The sequence below is a fragment of the Haemaphysalis longicornis genome, unplaced genomic scaffold (assembly GCF_048455015.1).
Source record: "Haemaphysalis longicornis isolate Haplotype H1 unplaced genomic scaffold, Haemaphysalis longicornis Haplotype H1 scaffold_5, whole genome shotgun sequence".
NCBI classification, from domain to species: Eukaryota; Metazoa; Arthropoda; class Arachnida; order Ixodida; family Ixodidae; genus Haemaphysalis; species Haemaphysalis longicornis.
This window is the reverse complement of record NW_027526385.1, coordinates 103,854,692-103,875,139: the sequence shown is the minus strand read 5'-3', so window position 1 is coordinate 103,875,139 and position 20,448 is coordinate 103,854,692. Positions and strand designations below refer to the sequence as shown.

Below are 20,448 nucleotides of genomic sequence, written 5' to 3'. Positions count from 1 at the left end.
CAGTGTTCGTTGGTGGGGGGCAAGTCCGGTGTACGTTGGCACTCCCATAGTATATGGTAGAGGGTGCCAGCCTGGTAAGCACTCAGGGATAAGAAGAGTACCAATCCATATTTCGGCAGTGTTAGGCAACAACTTTCCTTAACAGACGGGTACAATTCACAGAGCCGGTATATTTGTCGGGGGGTCCTAGGCTATGTTGCATCTTCTAGCATTTGTGATTGGCTACCTGCAATTACCCTTCAGTCCAGTGTCCAAAGAAAGCGACGACAAACACATAATCAAAGGAGTGTTTAGTCACCAGTACTACTACTATGGTCTTTGTCAAAAGATTTGCTCTGAAGAACTAAGAAAGATGCCTTCAAAAAATCATCACCTTTATGGCTTTCTAAGGACACCGCTAGCCTTAGTTTTCTTATTAGTCGCTTGAAGAAGAGCTGTGCTGGTGCCAAGGTACATTTGTTGCAATTTTAAAAATCGTGATGTTGTTGTTTACCCCGCCACAAATTCCATGTTCCCACTTCTGACATTTGTCAGACATTGTATGAGTGTGGTGATTTTATTAAAAAGCTTTAGGTCGAACGTCTGATGAGAAAGAAGCCATAAATACCTGGAGACAAAAGCAAGCATTCACATTGGATTTCCGGCAGTCGGGGCGAATCTGTCACCTGCTTTTAAGATAACTGTCACGGGAGCGCAGCAACCCACGTTACCGAACAGACCTCAAGGAGCAAAATGCTTTTATTCAGCGTTTCTGGAGACACCGTGATTAAAGCATACAACACATTGTCTCGTGCGAGAGGGGACATAACCAACTTGTTACAACAAGATCCACAGGGAAACAAACAAGTGCAAGCATTCAAAGTACCTTTGTGCGTCGCGGGAATGTAACCAGGATAATTTTTGTTTTGATTAGTTTTATATTAGAATAGGCAGCTTATTGGCAACAAATTCAAACATGCACACGACAAGGCAGCAGATCAGCTGCAAACAGCTTGTCAGTCTTCACAGAACTGTAAATATTTTACATGACGAATCGACATGATTAGAATATGTACAATGCGAGAACTACATACACAAACATGTAACAGCAACTTGGCTGAAATGACATTGCACACTAGGTAAGAACACAGAAATGTTCAGAAATGCACCGCAACCGCTTTACATTAACTGCTTCGTTTTTACCAGAATTTGCTGAGACGCCACTATCACCAAAGGTCATAACAAAACCCAGAAATTCCGATTCTACAAGAGCTCTTTCTTTTGATTATTTGTTTGCTAATCCGACGCGCAAAAGTGTTTAGATAGCCCTCTGTCTTAACTGTTAACAGAAAATTAGGAGCCCCGTCTACATATAACGGACTGGCTATATCACACATTACTGTTCATCTGTGAAGTACATAAGTCACTTTCGGTACTTCAGTTTTGATCAGCTGAGCTGATTTATTTTCTGCTGTGGAAGGTAGGTCACAGGCATGCCAGACGCAGCCTGGAAGTAGTCATAAAGCTCCGAAATGTCCTGGGGCTTTGAATTACGTAGGTGAGCTTGATAGGAAACGTTAACTCACCAGTGGCTAGGCAAAGAAGTTGTCACACATAGCAAAATTGAACTAGGAGCGCTCGAATCTTTTGTCGCGTTTCAGTGTAAGAACTTCAGTCAGAAAACATTTCAAAAATTAAGAAGAAATTACTACCATTCTGTACAAAGAAATTTGCATAACACAAGCAAGTATAAATGGCTTCGGAGCTTCCTTTTATCACTGAATGCATCAAAGTTACGACGAAGTGCGTGAGGACATTCGCGATGATCAAAGCTTTAAATGCTTTATTTTACGTGGCTTTTATACCCGCAAGGAATAACACCAAGATATCCAGTCACCAACAGAACATAGTTTGCCTGGGGTCTATCGAGACTGCAAAACGGAAGAGAATAAATCAAAGCGTTGCTCAAACACCTGCGCTACCTTTAGTTGCACGGCGCTCTATTTATCACCCCCGTCAGTAACTGCATTCCAAAGCAGTGGTCTTTGAGTCCTCCGGCTGAAGTAAGAGAAGCATCCCAGTGTTTCGGTTATCTCTCTGAAAACCTTCGCCCAAGTAAAATAAAAGCGGCATTTTCAAACGGTACAGGTGTGTGTTCTGAGACGGCTCAACTGAGCCTATCTATCTGACTAATGGGATCATTGAACTTGGGAAAAGGCATTACCCACCCACCTTTTTACTGAATTTTTATTGGTGGGTGCTAAGAACAAATATATCAGATGAGATGCCTGAATGAACGCCAACAATCCTGGAGCCCCCTCGACAAAATTCGTCTGAAAATCACAAGATTGCCTTCTAGGTCGAGTGCAAGGTGCTATTAGATCAAACTATTTTCTCATGCTGGCCGCACAACATCAGGGCATTTCCCTAAGATTAAGCTCCTGCTCAGCGTATCCGCGCACGTTATCTGGGGGCTCTTTCATTCATCAGCATGATTTCAAGTAGACCTTCGTTCGTGTGAATGCAAAAACCGGAGTGGCGTTCACCACACTCGTGAGCAAAGTACATGAGATCATTACATCACCAAAAAATTTATCGTCAAAATGACAAAAAATACATCATCACATTTCCCTGCTTTAGTGTTTTAAAAACCAGTGCAGGTGAAGCAAGCATTGCAGCAGTGGCCCCCGCAATGCGTGCAACGCTTTCGCGTAGCCTGAACGCACGTGGTCACCGCGTTCTTCTGATACAAGGAACAGGAATGATTTGTAAGTTAAATGCAGGTCACGTGGTGCGCGACAAACAGCTAGACGATTTGCGTATTCGTTACGCGATCACATTGTTCAGCGCTTCAACGTATCAGCCTCAAGTCGTCAGGAGCCCGTGTTTACATCATCGCTCATAGGCAGGGGTTAGAAGAAACAGGACATAGAATCAGGCTAGCAGTCATACAAGTATGGGTATAGAACACACAAACTATAGAGTTACGTACATCACTACCCCGTCAGTCGATCGAAAAGGAATCATAACCAGCGTGCAACAAATGACGGAATGCATTTGTGTGTCGCTAAGCGGCTGAATGGCCCTGCACTAGGCCTCACCCACATTTGACTCGTAACTTGTCCCGTCAGGTAAACTGGAGCCTCGACAGGTTTTTCAAAACATTTGAAATCGTACCAACTGAAGGCCACAGTAGAAACCGAGTAAGTGATGATGAGCTGCCAAAAGTGCCTTAGAGTGTCTTATTAAAGTCGGCATTTGCAGATTTAGTATTACTTTGTCAGAACACCATTTTTAAGTGACTCACCGTAGATTGTGAAACGCTACATTTTTGTGCTGTATGCTCGCAATAATGCGGCCCCCCTTCTCATGGAGGAAAAACGAATAGCTTCCATGTGTAAAACATTTAGACATTCCTAGTTATAAAAATGTTTTACCATAACATACAACAAATGCCAAATGCTGCTTCTGTAGACAATTTCATATTTTCGGGTAAACACCAACAAATATAACATCTATGTTGACTGCCTCGTTATACCCGCAGGCAGCCACTTTTTTGATGGCAGCGGAAAACAAAAGCGACCGTGTGTAAGAGATTTCGGTGCAAGTAAAGATCCCGGATGGTCAAAATTAATCCGGACCTTTTACTACGGATCGCCTCATCGCCTGCGCTGCGTCGCGCATTATACCTGACAATCAATGAACCAATTAATCAATCGTTACACGCTCATGTCAGACATTACATTAATAGTTACTTCACATTGCTGGCTAAAGTACGGAGCAAAGAAGTTTTTCAGAACATGCCTTCAATTTAGGGCCGCCCTTAATAGATTGTTCTGCTTTCCCACCGCGCGTTTTTACACCTCTCAACTGAGTTTTGTAGGTAGGTGTGAAATTATACAAAATAATTTTTAAAGGGCGCCCCCATATAATGGGAAGGAATAAACAAGTAGTTTTTTTCGGTTACGGAGAACAAAAAACTCCGCCTTGATATAATTGTTTACATGACTGCATGCCATGTCCTGGGGACGCAATTTTACTTCTGAACGAGCAATGCCCCACGTTTCACTTATTCAAAATACAAAACCCTACCGGAAACCTTACCCACATTGCCGTTCAAAAAAGGAGAATATCTAGCATCTACGAAGGCATTATTGAAAGTTCAGGAACTTCAAATAATGCTTGTGTCTATGTCTGGTCAATTCGTAGGGTCGAAGTATTAAGAATGTCTGTTGCGGAGACTGCACGGTAGCACAATAAGGTGCTAAAAACTCTTACGCACACCTATGGTTTGCTACAAATGTCACGGCACTCTTCAGAAAAGACTGACCCATTTAAGGCTCAAGATCATCTGCCGGGACGAAACGGCGCTTACAACAATATAGCATACACATCATTAGCAAGCTTTAATTGAAAGGCTGGACGGCTGGCGTCTGCATTCAATTTTTACTGTGTTGGGGCTACAAATAGTTGCCGCAAATATTGACACCTCGCGCTTTGTTCTAGAATTCACGTGCACAGTAAACGATACCTATTGAAAGGTAAGTGTTATCGCTACAGGATATAAGATAAAATAATAAATTATAACAAGAGTGCAGAAAAAGTATATTGCCGCTGATAAAAGGTTAGCATCCCAGTTCATTTGAGACGCCAAATGTTTCTGCAACAGTACAATTCTAACAAACCCCGAGCATTCTTTATTCTTCCCACTCTTTATGAGCGCAGCATCAATCGCACTCTCTTAAAAATCGAATGAAACGGTTTGTTCTGTTAGACCATTTTGGTTATTCGGTAGTTTCCTCCCTACTTAAGTTTATCGTGATTAAAATTTTGTGCAATGCTGCACTTCAATCATTTTACGAGTTCGTCTAGTTCCCTAGTTTTAGAACATAATTTTCATTCCATAAAATTGAAAAAAAAACACGCACCACTTCGAACTTTTGCAATGTATAGGAGTGAATTTTTGTATTTCATTACCAAGAGAATCAGCAATATTCTAGGAAAATATTAGTTTTATGGTAATTTTTATCAGCCCTAAACGTTTCGTTACCACGACTGTTTTCCTTTCCACAGCTGTCTATCAGGCGTACAGAATGCGTACATGGTTTCCAACTCTAAGTCGCATGTGAGATTTTTACACGGGCCAAAACAACAATATTAAGGTATTGTAAAAATACTTGTGCAATAAGTCCCCGGGAAGATGGAACTTTTTTTAGTTGTGTCGTGGTTTGTATGCACTCTTAACGAACATGCAGCGCTTCTACGGCGTCCTACATTTACTCTGGGTTTCTCCAACAAAACGGCACACCTTTACGAGTGATATTGCTTCCAAGGCAGCTGATGGTATCGTGATCATCAAACAAACATAGGTAGCGCCTTTATGTCCCATGTTATGCGATGTATCAGCAGTAGCGGTACAGCAGGGCCTTGAAGTTTTCTTTAACATAACTGCAAACAATGTGCAGGCTTCTTCACCCTTGCTTCAAAACAGCCAGCCGTTCAGCCTTTTGGACACCTATCGAATACATTACCTTTAGAGGCGATGGTTCTCGGCGGGCTTGACGCGAGAGAACGTCTACAGGATATCGTTAGATATCTTGGACGCCTTCGTGATGCACGTGGCCGTGGTTTCGCGCTCGAGCCGCTCCGCGTCGTCAAGCGTTCGTGCGCGTGCCAGGCACGATCCACTGCCGCCTGCGGCACCGCCGGAAGCCTTCCGGTAGCAGAAGATGACCTTTCGGAAGCTTTTGCGGAAGTTCTCCGACAGGAAGGCGTACAGGAAGGGGTTCACACACGAGTTGGTGTAGGCGAGGATCTGCGACGCGATCTGCACCACAATACGGGGAGGGTTCATGGGTCGGCCGTAGAGGTCGACGCTTTTGAGGACCAGCACGACGTGCACAGGACACCAGCAGACGGCGAACACGAGCACGACGACTACGACGAGACGGGTCACGCGTTTCTTGGAGCGCACACTCTCGGCACTTACTCTTCCACCAGGGGCGACCCCCAGCCAGAGCCTCTTCAGCATGAGTACGTACAGAATAAAGATGAGCGCCAGTGGGACGACGAATGAAGACATAAAGAAGGATATCTGGAAGGCGGCGATGTTGTATCCCATGTCAACTCGAAACGTGCAGGAGGAGTACGTGTCCTCAATGAAAACCATTCCGTGAGAAAACAGCGCTGGAATGCAGGCTACCAGGATTATGATCCACGTGAACAGTATGGCCAGGTAGGCGTTCCTTTCTGTTCTGATGGACATTGACGTGATGGGGTGCACGACGGCCAGGAACCGGTCGAGAGACATGAGAACTAGAGTGTAGATGCTCGCATACGCGCATACTATCACGAGATACTGGACGATTCTGCACCACGTGTCTCCAAATGGCCAGTAGTTTAGGGTGTAGTCCCAACCGGTGAACGGAACGCAGAAAACAATGAACAGAAGGTCTGCCATTGCAAGGTTAATGATGAGGATATTTGTAGTGGAACGCATCTGGGGGTTGCACAGAACCACAAGAACCACCAGGGCATTTCCAAAGAACCCTATGACGGCGATGGCACCGAATAATATAGGGACCGCAATGGCAAGCACCTCTTCCACCATTCTTGTCTCCCCGTAGTCATCGTATTCCATTCGCTCTTGTTGGTCCGATGAAGACGCTGTGGAAGCGTTGATACCTCCGGTTCCCTGACACGTTTCCCCAGTTCCATTGCAGACGGCAGTCGAGGCAAGACCAGGAACCACATTTTGAGTGAGCAACGTGAGAACGGTTGTCAAGGCGAGGGCAGGATGCGGAGTGGTCGCCGTAATGCCATCCGTGGCGAAGACGTCCCTCACGGCAGGTCCCTCTTCTACAGTGGCTGATGACAGCAGACTTGTCCTTACAGCCATGACGCCAAAAAGAACTTGTTTCAGCAGGTGTAGTTCCAGGCGGCTTTACGGCTGCATCTGCGAGAAAAATGATCCTCTTATTAGAATTGAAATGCCTCTGAAATTAAATCTAACATAGCAAACTACTACCCACTTACAGTCTGTAATTATGTGATAGCCATTTTTTAAACTCTGTTCTGGTAACTGAAATCTCAGACAATTCTTTCATTGGAGTCTTTTCGATTACACTTCTTCCTTTTCTCAACAATCCTTTGTGGCCTTCTGTACATAAATATTCTGAATGAAATGGTAAAATGCTTGGCGGGATGCTTGTCGCCTTGTTTTACCTGGAACATCATATTTATTACGCATTCTGGGCTTACTGCGCATACATTTAGCTTTAAAGTTAGGTGCGAGAGTACATTATGTCTACAATTTACCGTTCGTACGGGGATTCCGTAAACAAAACGTTTTCAATGGGCAGAACGAAATTTCCCTTGCGGTCTTCTTTTAGTAGATATATTTTTTTGTTTTAGTTTAATACATTTACTTTCTTTATCTTGTATTGAACAATACTGTGATACCTGGCATCTTTCACATCAAAAATAAGAAAGAAATTCAACAAACAGCTTCCAAAAGGGCGTTAGGTTAAGCGCAGTAGTGCAGAAATCACACACTTAGAATAGGAACGAGCAAATAAAGAATATTATTTTGAAGGGAAACGTCAAACGCTTTGTGCGGGTGAACAGGAGGAAAAACAAAAAGAGCAAGCGGCAGGGGCTGCAGCACTGTGCACGGGAATAAGATCTGTAAATATAATGTCATTTTATTTTTCATCGATTTCAATGTCCATATCGGCATTCTGTGTGTGTGGACTTGTCCTGTGAATTTCCCACAGAAATAGAGATATGTAAAGTACTCGAGCGAAGCTGTCAAGTGCACGTTTCTCGAGGACCCGTCTCAGGCAACGGATAGGTTGAGGGTAAAGGTGGGGAAACGCGGTCTTTATTGGCTATGATAAAACGGCCGTGGTCATATTCTTCTGGAAACACCCTTGGAGAGATTGAGACTTCTTCTCTCCCGGCATTACGTCGTTTGTCTCATTCTGTAAAGTTACAAACAACCCGCCGCGGTGGCTCAGTGGCTAAGGCGTTGCGCTGCTGAGCACGAGGTCGCGGGCTCAATTCCCGGCCATGGCGGCCGCTTTTCTGATGGAGGCGAAAAGCAAAAACGCCCGTGTGTACGAGATTTCGGTGCACGTTAAAAATCCCCAGGTGGTCGAAATTAATCCGGAGCCCTCCACTACGGCGCGCCTTATTGCCTGCACTGTGTCGGTGCTTTGAACCAAACAATCAATCAATCAGAGTTACAAATAGTTTTGCACGCGGGTACGTGGTCTGTAAATTAAGGTGACCTCTTTCGAGCAATGACAGAGTTTACGTCCTTGCTGTCGCAATTTTAAGGATTCATTTTAGTGGATTGGCAGTCGCGATCAAGAGCCGGTGGACGAGGTTCTGAAAAACACGACCCCTTTGCAAATTATAACCGGCCCGCAAAAATCATACGTATTCGAAGGAGAAATCCTAACGTACACTTCAGACTATCCTTCTATAATCTTGTCCCCCCGTCTACATAGCAGCCACGCTTTTCTGCCGTTCTTAATCCATTCTCAACAATTTGATTCTACCTGAGTTCATCCTAATACCCCGATAACGAGGTTATTTTACGTTAATTTTTCTATTAAAACCTATTCCTCTCTGTCTACCGTAATCCTACTTAAGTCATCTGCATCCACCCTAATCTACTAAGACTCACCTTAATCGACCTTTGTAATATACCCTCGCTATACCCTCAGTACGAGGATATATTCCCTCGCAAGATTACTATAGGATCCCAACTAATCCAAACTTATTATGCCTCCATTCTACAAGCTCGTTGCAAGTTTTTGTTCAGTTTTTTTTTGGGTGGGGGGTTCGTGCCATTCGTGTCGACCCCATGGTTCTTGAAAGTCACTTTCTAATAAAATATAAATACTTTCGACCCAATAAAGTAATTTTATCTTTGTCTGCCACTTGGAACACTAATGGGGCAGAGCTGTTTTCGAGATCGGGTTCGGCCCGTCTTGCTTCCACAAACCTGACTGCACTGGTTATCTGAGTCCCAAATTTGCACTCGACGCCACCGATTCAAACCAGACAGGTGGAGTGGCAGGAGCCAATTACGCTTGAGTAATTGTGAGAAGAATCGATAAAAGTCTCCTGGCGCAGCCATGCAGGAAGACCCGTTACTCCGTCAGATCCTAGACTCCACCCGTACTTTTGAAATGCCTGTCGACGACACCCCCATTGAGGTTTTTTTCCGTTTAAATCAAATGTTTTTCAACCAAACTTTCCCAAGCTCATTCTCTAAGCGCTTGTTCACTATAAGTCGTACTTTTAAGGGAGGGCTTCTGTTGTCGCAAATTTAGTGATGTATGAATGATACAACAGTAACGATGTTATCGAGTTTTGTGACGCCGATAACAGTCGTTTCAAACGGTACTTGTTTATGTGTAAACACCCACGGAAATAAGCTTTTTTTCACGGCACGCTTCTTGAAACACTCATCATTTGTGCAATTGTTGACGCGGCACGTGTGATAAGGACCGGCGCAGACGCGGTGGTGCAGCGCATAGGGCAGTGTGTTCTTAAGCCCAATGACATAGCTTTGATATCGGCCCCGGTGGCTGGTTTTCACAATGGAGGTGGAAGGTAAAATCTTCCTTTGGACGCGATTTCCACCCCGTTCGAGGTCCCCAATATGTCCAAATTCCTCCGCAGCCATTTAGTACGGCGCGCCTCAAAGCCGAATTGCAGCTACGACGTGTTGAAACCCCACAATTTGATTTTTTTAGGGAATGGACTGCCGATTTCCGTTTTGCTACATAATTCGCAGCGCTAAAAAATGTACAAGGCAAACGCATTCAATAATAGCAGATATTTTTTCCAACTACGAAAGTACACTGAACAAATATACATACCGCTGCACATATTAATTTACACGTGCAGTAAGGGGCTTGGCAGATGAAATGTTTATGACCTTTGTAGGACCAGGACCCATAATAACCTGCACCCAGGCCTGGCACGCCACTGTTTTTTTCTGCCTCGATGAGAAAAAGGGGCCTCCCCGTCCAGCGTTGGCGGAGGGTTAGATAGGGCAACGCCTAAGACCCACAGCAAGCACAAGGCTTATAAAAACAACAGCTTATATCACTTCCGGCCTATCCTGCAAGGAAAAGCCGAACTAACAAAGACGTAGCCAAACAAAAGCATCTGGTAGATGTCCAATGTAAGCAAGTTGGTTCAGCGTACTTAAAAAATTAAAGGCGCTAAAAACGTAGGCTAACACTAGAACTAAGCGCCACGGCCAGGGCGCCACCAGGATGTGCAATAAAAAACAAATATTTTTAGCCCCAATTCACAGGACGTCATTCGTGATTACCCAATGAAAAGTGTTTGTTTCTCTGAAATTTACGTTCAATTGGAAGTGTCGCACGGTCTCTCGTACCTAGTCCTTGACGTCAGTTACTTTCAAAACCTAATGACGGATAGCACACTCGCAGTTTGCGTGCGATATTTGCATACCAAACCACCAATTATGCAACAGGAACTCAAGAGATTTGTCGGTACGATAGCCGCAGCGGTCTGCCACTTCTGCCAATTTAGCAAACCCGCATTTCTGAAAAGTTGACACACCTGCCAGCGCGTATGCTCTCACAAATAAACGAGATCTGACCCACAAAGTTGATGGCCCTAAGAAAAGTTTTCGGGCCCGCTAACGTTTAAGGGTGAAGCAATAAGTATCCCATACTCCGAAAAATTCTCGTTGTTGTTGTCGGTCGGTGAAAAAATGAAGTACGCTCACACTAACGCGCAAGACCTGAAGGTAGCGAAGCTGTTCGCAACCTTCAAGACCTTCTCGACGGTTTAATTCCACGATGGCTGCCACTGTTCTTCTTCTCTGCCGCAACGATTTTTATTTCATTACTGTTACTATAAGCCTTACCTTCCTTCATTTTTTTGGAAGTGGTAATCATGAGACATTAGCTTACATAGGCGGACGCTGTTACTTGTCTTTACCGCGTTCCGAGAAAGTGCTGCCACGCTTACGGCGAACCACTGGCATTTTTTTATTCAATCTTGGCCAATCTTCCTATTGGGTTGGCTTAGCTTGACAAACGTGCCCCGGGAACGCTGGGCGGTTGAACTGCTGGGTGGTCACTGCAGTCTTGCCCAGTCTGCCTAAGTAGGTATGCTTGGCTTGACAAACGTGAATCGGAGACGCTGGGTGGCGCCGCGAGGTTAACACACACGAGCGCTGAGCACTTATTGGTTTTTGTTACTGCCGGCAGACGCGGCGAGGCGCGCGCTTACGTTCGCTTGGTATTTTGTTAATAGTTTTAAGTGCGGACAACAAACTCTAACAATTTGCTAAACAGCTTCGTTTAAACAACGGGGCTTTAAGAGACACTGAAGTCATTTTGTTGTTTATTTTTAGACCAATCTTTATGCGTTTACGCGAATTATTAAAATAATAGCCAATTCTATCGTGCGGTCCTCCCCTCAGCGTTCTCCTTGATGATTTCCTATGATGATTCATATGATGCGCTCTCAAGAGTGCTTGTCTCGCCGAACCGCCGACACTGTCAGTCAGCCGGCCACGAGCTGGCCATCGCAATTCCTTCACTCAGTTGAAACTAAGCCGAGACACGATTTGTTTCTGGAATATTGCGCCTTTGGTTTCTTAGTCTGTAGACTGCATCAAGCTTAGTAAAGTGAATGAAGTCAAAGTAACTACACATAAGCGCACAGGCGACGTTTCTCCGACTGCTAAGGCAGTAGTAAATCTTTGTCCAATTTAATGCGACGGAAAAGTCAGACAAGTAATATATGTAATAAAAAATTCAAATAAACCAAGCCTTTTATTGCCAAGCGTAAAAGCAAAGAAGCACGTTTTGCGCTAAGTTAACTGGAGCAGCGGTGAGCAGCACGACCACACATTTCCAATTGCTTTTCGTGCCTAAGGAATGCAAAAGGTGAAGATAAGATATTCATGGAAATTTTGGGGAAGCCAACTGCACAAGGACTATTGAAAAAAGAGTTATCGAAGCTGCAGGGAATGCTAAAAAGGCAAATAATACAGATTCTGCATGATATATACCTTGTATTTCTACTTCCCGCAACATTGCGGCTATGTGCCGTATGGTCTTAGCACTTGTGCGCGCTCTTTCGCAATTCTGAATTCATAATCGCCGTCAGGACTTCATAAACTGGTATTGTTGCTTTCGTTGTACTTAATAATCATTTTATACTGAATTCACTATTTTGCCCTAATACGTTCATTGTTCCTTGAGTGAGTTTCCGACTGCGCGCAGACTGTAACTGACCCAGTGCCGAGTGCCTGTTGGCATGGTTAGGAAATCCGCACCAACTCCTTCTGGCACAGTGCTGACTGTCGAGCTGGTGCGAACACTCCTCTAATGAAACAGGGACGAGCAAAGTAAGCTCCAAACATGGAGGCGAAGCACCTCACAGTTGAACGTCTCAGATAACGCAGATGGTATTTAGCCACTGTGTACGCCTCGGCTAGTGCACGTTATAATTCTAAGTGGTGCGGCCAGGCTTATCTAACACCTTATACAGCCAACAGCATGGCAGAAGCAGGCAATGCTGATTCCTAAGATATCGAGAATACCCTGCCAATTATAACGTCGGATGCGAAGCACGTTGTTCTACAAAACCGATGCCGAAACTGGTTTGAATTTCAATCTTGGACATCGTGTAATCACATCACTCTTCGAATACGCCTGCCGCCTGTGAATTCTCGCGGCCAACGGAACTGTCGCATTGTATGCTTTATTCCCACAGACGTTATAAATAAATACTGCTTTATACATCAGAAATAAAATGAAAGGTATGTTATTTTGACCCACTCTGTGAACTTCAAACAAAAGCTGATCTTTACAAAATTCCCTCACGTGTCCCTATAGAGATTAACTACAGTAAAGCCCCCTCAAGGTGAAGTCGGCGAGACCGTGAGAATTTGCTCGCATTATCAGAAATTCGTCTTAAGGGGGCGTTTTTTGCATTTTGAAAGTTGCAAGACAAGACGAGAAGAACTAGATTAAGGGTTCACCGTAACGACGTTCTACTGCATATAAAGAGCACTTCTCATACAATAGGTTTTCAACGTTGTCTCGTCTGCAGCATCCTGATGTTCTACCACTGTACTATTTCTGGAGTTTTTTTTTCTGTATGGCATGGGATACCTTCGATTATTATACAAATAATACATATCAGTCCTACAAGAAGATGCATATCATACAAGCTAAAATTGGGTGGCCATCAGAACACTGACCAACAGGCGCTTGCGTGCAACCGAAGCAGCCACTCAAGTGGTTATTACCGAGTTTTAGCTGACCGTCTTTCACGGTCCCCTCCGCTCCGATAGCAAGCGGGGACGCCATTGCGCATGCGTGGCGCGCTTTTCCGTGAACGGCATTGGCTCCGGTTGCGCTGAGCGTGCCGCCGATACCGCAGCGGACCGTCGAAAACGGTTAGCTAAAACTCTCTACGCATTCAGCAAGCATTAGATAAAAGCTGTGGTTGTGCTTCTTTCCCGCGGCTCACACATCAACTTGGGCATTTGGGCAGGAATCCGAAACTCTGGGGCACAAGACTTCCCACTTTACGAAATTCACAAAAGTATGAACTGCAAAAGCAGAAGTTTTAGAAGAATGCTTACCCCGGGCGACCTATGAATACTGCCACGTGAGCTCAAAAAGAGTATCTGGGCAGAGAAATTTACGCTACCATACAACCAAACAAATGCGAACAAAAAGACGGACAATCCGAAAATTTTACTACACCCGGCGACACTGTTTTAACTACTTTTTCGTTTCTAGTGTCAAGCACTGAAAAAATCTCTTTATGTGATTCCCATTCGGCTCCTCTTTGCAGATTAACTAATATGGCGTGTCTCTCTTCATAAAACGGTATGAAATATTGTGGAGATAAAAGTAGCAATAAGCATAGCCTTCGAATCTTCTTGACTGCAGCTTGATGTGTTTGTGATGTTCTTAAGGCGACCCGTATTCGTTTTATGAGAGGATGTAATTCCTGCCCTATTTAAAGGCTTGGCTTTTTGTTTTCTAATTCTTGTGTGCGTATCTACATGCGCGAAGAGCCAAACCATTCCCTCTTTTCAAACACTTAAGATTTCCCCGTCTCAGCACTTTCTTGGTGCTAAGGACCTGTGCTTGAAGTCGTGCGGAGCGTTCTAAAACTGCTCCGGTCACAGAAGTCGCCATTTTAAAGAACATATTTTTTTCTCAAGCCACCAACTACAAAAAGGCGTCTTCTCCACAAAAAAGGCACATATCCGCTGCACTTTTGAATAGCCTTAGGCAGTCCAGTCTTTCCCATTTTGCCGGCACGTCTTTTCCGCTTTCACTTTACCGCGCCGACCCCCGCCCGGAGAGAATTGAGCTTGATCGTTCTTTACGGGCCCGTCGCCTCCACTCCTCGTTTTGGAAACTGGGCGCCCAGTGCTCAACCGTCCCGAATCGCCCTCGTAAGTAAAGCGCGCTGGCGTGAATCACCTTCTATTAGAAGAGATAGCGAGCAGAACCGCCGTTCCACACCACTCCAGCAATTACCAGGACCCTGGGTTTTGTTATTAGATAACAATCACTTCTAGACGTTTGTCTCAGCTGGATAGAAGAAGCCAGTGGACGTGTCAGTGGGGCAAATCCTATCACAGGCTCAACGCAGACGCACCCAGCTGCTGGCCTGAGAATTACCCTTTTTTCTTAGTCTTCTTTTCTACCAAGCGCCAGTGTCCTGCTACCGCAGAAGCAGTTGTCATGACAACCCACGACCTCGGGATATGTTATTATTGCGCGCCTCTGTGGGCAGAGTCTTGGGGAATGCAATAACGACCACAGTGAGAGGCTCTCGGCCTCCCCGTGTCAGAGAAAGTGTTTTCGCGGGTAGCCTCTCGAGATTGCTCTGGATGCGGTTTTTTTTTTTTTTTTTGAAGACTGCATTTGCGTTCCCTTCCAAGGCTTGAGGGAGCATGCGCTGACTACAACGAAGTTCCGCACGTTGGTTCCGGGCTTTCTTGGGTTAAATTTCTTAAACTTGCTCCGGGTCATCGCGTCCTATCTACACACGCGGTTTATTAGTGTTTGCATGTGTTAAGGGTTTACATCCCACCGGGAAAAGAACCAGTATTTTCAAGCGCAACGCCGCTCAAGTTAACAAGAATTGTCTATCAGCGGTTTGAGAAGCAGTCTACTGTTTTGCCTACGAATTTAATGGCATACCTAGACTCTTCTAAACAAATTGTGAACATTCAGCAGGAATAAACAAGTACCCCAGTTGTTAAATTAGGTGCACAGTCATGTAACCATGAACTTTCCGCCTGTTGAACAGCCAAGCATGTAAATTAGAAAATGACGAACCCCACAACCATAGACACCTGTCTCATGTAGTACGGTAAAAAGTGCAACAAAATACTCCACGTCGTCCGAGAATACCCATACTGTTCACCATTTACAGCTCACACCCTCTTTGTATCCTTTCGCCAATCCTCGGCAAGCCTGCAGATATATGGAGCAAGCGCCGTCGGCAATTCTCTAGCGCGTCAACAGAAAATTCAAGCTGAAAATAAGTTTTGCTAAGTACTCCCTGAGCGACTCTTCTATAGGCGGAATTCAGGTCCCGCTACAATAAAAACTCATTGCTGTGATGAATCTGCTGTGTGCATTCTTACGCAACACCTCTGAGGTCAACTCAATCGCAAATGACATCATGAGGGAAGGTGGGGATAATATTGTTATGAAACGAGTCGACAATTGCCGATATCCCACCATCGACGACGACGAGGGAGTGGCTGACGTGCAGTCTGTGCGTCAGCCACAGTCTGTGCGACATCAAAGATGGGGTTTGCAAGAAGGGATATATATAATTGCATTCAAAATTTTCTTTCTGCCTCAGGTCGTTTGAATTGCTAAACGGTGCTGATTAATGGGTAATTCGGGTTTCATTCTTAACTAAGTTTCCTTTTACACCTCCTTTCCGGAAATAAGTATTTTGAAGTCCTCACATTTTTAACCAGTTTAGCCCTGGCCAATCCCCCCTTGTGGGTACGTGCCAAAATATTTGAGGACATCATCATCATCATCTTCAGTCTGTGCGAGCTCGTCCATAGCCGCCATGTAAATACAGTAGACTCTAGATAAACGGAACTTCAAGGGACCAGAAAAATTTGTTTTGTTTAACAGGAGTCCCGTTTACTGAGAGAGATGTTGTAAGGTGCAAATTTATGTGCGTACACACTTCTAAGGGCATTTCATAGAACTCTAACCACTAGAAAGTGACTGTAGCTGATAGTTTTCAAGCAAGAAAACTACACGAAGCGCAGGCACAGCATTCACAATGTTGATTTGGCAACAATGAGTCACTGTGCACTACAAAATGCGCCAATTATTTTTGTTTGAGTCCTTGCAACTGCATCTTCACGGAGGCTAGAGGCCTCAACTTTGCGAGTGCTTACGAGCCACCGAATTTAGAAGACGGCAACGTGGTAATGAAGGACGAATAGCACAACGATGGCACGAACGAGTCGACAGGAGGTGAGCCCTGTAGCCTCGGCGTCTATAATCGAAACCGAACGACTGGAACAAAAACTGCGAAGTTGCATTCGTTGCGCTAACACGGCTAACCTATTACGAGACGAGGCTTACGAAGCCAACAAGGCTAAAAAAGCATGGAGGAAGAAAAAAAAAACAAGAACGAGACTGCCGGAACCGTAAAAAGCTGTTTCTCGTTGCAGTGAATTTCACAAGAAGTTCCATGCGAAAATTTTAGTTCCGATTACCGAGCGTTTTTTTGCGTTATCTGAATACAAAACCAGCCAAATTCCAGGCAACTGTTCTGTTTAGGCGGCAATTCCGTTTAAGCGATTTTCGTTTGGCGAGATTCCACTGTAGTTTAAAATACATCGTCCGCATCACATGGTTCATGTTCTGCGACCAGTAATATATTTTGTGGATCGTACGGGTTTCTTCCCGTCCTGGCCCCGGCATCGCTCCGTCTCGGCACCGGCGCAAACATGGAAGGTACGCTAGCCGTGTCGGGCAGCCCCAGCCCTGCCGCGAGCAGCACATGACGATACCCTTGCCCCGTATCTCCCGCCCATGAGAAGCCGATCAAGAACCGAGTCCCAACGAGATGTGACCAGCCAAGACGTGTCGCCCATGACATGTCCCCTGCCTTATCGTCCCGCCACGTTCCCAGCATCCTCAAAGGTTCGTCGTGGCCTTGTGGGTGTCCATGTTCAGGGACCAGTCCTCATCAGAGACTGTCATCGTCATTGGCAGTGGAAAGGACTTCATTGTTTATACGCATCGCATCTCGTCCTCACCGCACCCATCCACTCACGGTGACCGAGCCCGACCGGGACGGTCGTCTTTGACCGGGGGGTGGTGTTACGAAACAACTGGACAATTCCCGATGTCCCACCATCGACGACGACGAGGGAGTGGACGTGCAGCCTGTGCTAGCTCGTCGATAATTGCATTCAAAATTTTCTTTCTGCCTCAGGTCGTTTGAATTGCTAAAGGGTGCTGATTAATGGGTAATTCGGGTTTCATTGTTAACTAAGTTTCCTTTTACACCCTCTTTCCGGCAATAAGTATTTTGAAGTCCCCACGTTTTTAACCGGTTTAGCCCTGGCCAATCCCCCCTTGTGGGTACGTGCCAAAATATTTGAGGACATCATCATCATCGTCATCGTCGATAGCCGTCATGTCAATAGTGTAAAATATATCGTCCGCATGACATGGTTCATGTCCTGCGCCACGTATCAATATTATCCGCAGCTGTGCCGCCGGCCGACTATCTCTAAGTGGAAGGGGAAACGTGTGACGACGGAGGCGCCTGGAACGGAAAATTTAGAACGACACGTTAATGCCCTGTATAGCTTGAATTTAAAACTCACCAATGTTCCACACCGACTGAGGCTTAAGTTGATCCAGTTTGGGTGTTAAATGTGATCCTCTTTGTGCATTTTTATTCAATTTTCTTTTTTGGGTGACATGGCGGCACCATTACTGGGTGACGCCACATTTACCTGGGCTACACCATTACGTGTTTTCGGGGACAAAGTTTGGTCCTTCTCTACTCAATTATTACTTCAAGAGTTCCACTCTTTGCTCTAAATGGCGTGGTCTAGAAATGTTTTATAATCAGTAGACTATTATAAAAGAAGTGGGTACTTCCGATGAAATAAAGACAAACTCGTGTCGTGCAGAGTGACCAATCCCGAGAGAAACATATTCATTCCCTCGGTGAGTTCAGTTTGTTTAACGGATTTGTTATAAATGTTGGGTAATAAATGGTTTAAGTAGTTGTTGAGGTATAATTTTCGGTACGTTTCCGCAAGTTCTACATTTTACTCAGATGAAATACTGCGTTGTTTAAATGTAGAAGAACGAATGAGCAGCATTATTGGCATCATAAAAACAACTCATCTTTCAAAAATAACAGCTACTCACATTAGTCATTATACAAACAAAGTGGTTTGAGTTTTGCGTCGCTTGCACAAAGAGCCGAAACTCGTGTTTGTTACCTTTATGTCAACCTTACAGCTATGCCTGTGATTCTTAAAAAAACCGAAACATATTTTTTCGCGTCCACTAAGACCATCCTAGCCGCTTTATTATATCCCTACCCTCGAAATAAATAACACCTCTGACAAACAAATGTGAAGTGCTTGTCCTCCGCTGTGTAGCATTTCATGCAAAGCAGAGAACAATCCTACAGCATTTCCATTTGAACAGAATAAAGCTATGGCGTGGTTATAACGCACTGCAATACCCCCAGGCTACTGTTTATAGTAAACGCTAATGCCTTATTTATGCCACGTTCTCCCCTTCCCCGAAAAAGTTCACAGTCCTCCTGATCGAATTGTATCCCTCCAGTAAGCATATCTTCCTTGTTACTATGATCTTTTAAAAGTGTAACCGCTAGGACTTAGACTTACGTGCACGTGAGCCCATTGCTTATTCTTACAAGGTTTGGAAATGTGCACAGTAGTAGTAGCAAGCATATTCTCTATAGTTATTGTCTACTCTCGAAAATATGTTTTATTGGTGTCGGAATAAGCAATTTAGGCCCCCACAATTCGCATTGGTATTCAAGCAACCCTTATGCATTGCTCCAAGGTGGCGATCGTAGTATCTTTCTTTGCAATAACGAATGCAAAAACGAAATAATAACCGTTTTTCCGGTTTACACTGGGCTACTAAATATATTGAAGCAAGGTGGGTGGAAAAGGTTGTTTTCAAAAACGGTGCATGGGAAATTTTAAACGCTGTTTGACGTTCCGGGTGATGTTCCACTTGTATAATGCGGAAAACGTAATCATGCGGGTTTTGGGCATTGAAAAAACCCTACAATATTGCAATATCTAATATACCCGCGAACACGTAGCATATTTCACGTTTTACCTACCGCTTTGGTGCAGCAATTTAAAAAACAATCTGGAGTTTACCCTAAATCAATGCCGTACGATCAAATGATGCAAGTCATTATTTACTGGGCGATGGTAAATCTCAGAAATAACTTCACCGTGACTGTTGGCTGCGAAATATTGCAGACTATCCAGAATTGTGCACTTCGGTTGAAATTTGGTCCTTACACGTGGCTGTGTTCGCTACCACAAAGCATATAAACAACACGTGCCAAATGTGCTCCTGAACGCCTGAAGTGCTGAACCGCATGACGCATTAGATATTGAGCCACGGTAAGGAATTCCGGGAGCACTAACTCAGTTGCCACAATTCTCACCCAACCTTCTTTAAAACCATTTTATGCTTTACGAAATTTCATCGCTCGTAAGCCACACCGTCCACTCACCGTAAAGTTGGTTATGCTCGAAAAGCAGCGGCCTTTCCTGTCCAATCATGTTTTCGGGTCCGTAAAAGGCAGACGTCCGCGACAAAGTACGCCATGAATCATTTAGTGCACTCTGTCAGCACAACACGCAAGGGTAATGTTCGCAGCTGTTTCGGAGCCTTCAAAGCCTTTTTTTTACATCTGCAAGTTGAAAGAAGGCGCATAGAGCCGCGTATTGCAATGCGGCCTCTTTACACTTGCCGCCGCTAAAATAGCCACAACATTTCCGCAACCAAATGACTGTATTGACGTCTTAATGAGAGCATGGGCGCTCTGTTTTCAATACAATTGATGCAAAAAATTACGTGTCTGTATTTTTTTAAGAACGTCCCAGTCCCGAGCTTCAGATAACGCAAAAAATAAACCATTCGCTTGGGACCGTTACTTCAGTCCCTAGTTACCAATATTTCGCGCGTTACGGTGAATGGATTTCCGGCACCAACTAGCCCACTCTCTGCTGATCTTTCAGCCCACGAATTACGGCAACTCTCGTGTGCCATTTGTCTTTTTCTTATCCAGAAAGTGCCCTGCCGCTTCACAAGAAACTATCACAAGCGGTATGAGGTGCATCTTTGCAGCAAAACAGACAAA

The 20,448-nt window shown here is 44.7% G+C and overlaps 1 pseudogene across 1 annotated transcript in view; it reads right to left on the bottom strand.

Moving 5' to 3' along the window:
* Positions 1 to 1,424: 1,424 nt before the first annotated feature.
* Positions 1,425 to 20,448, bottom strand: part of LOC144138657 (allatostatin-A receptor pseudogene) — an 80,773-nt pseudogene continuing 61,749 nt past the window's right edge. Inside the window, exon 2 of the transcript XR_013315927.1 lies at positions 1,425 to 6,934. The product of XR_013315927.1 is annotated as an allatostatin-A receptor pseudogene (transcript). The remainder of the gene's footprint in view (positions 6,935 to 20,448) is intronic.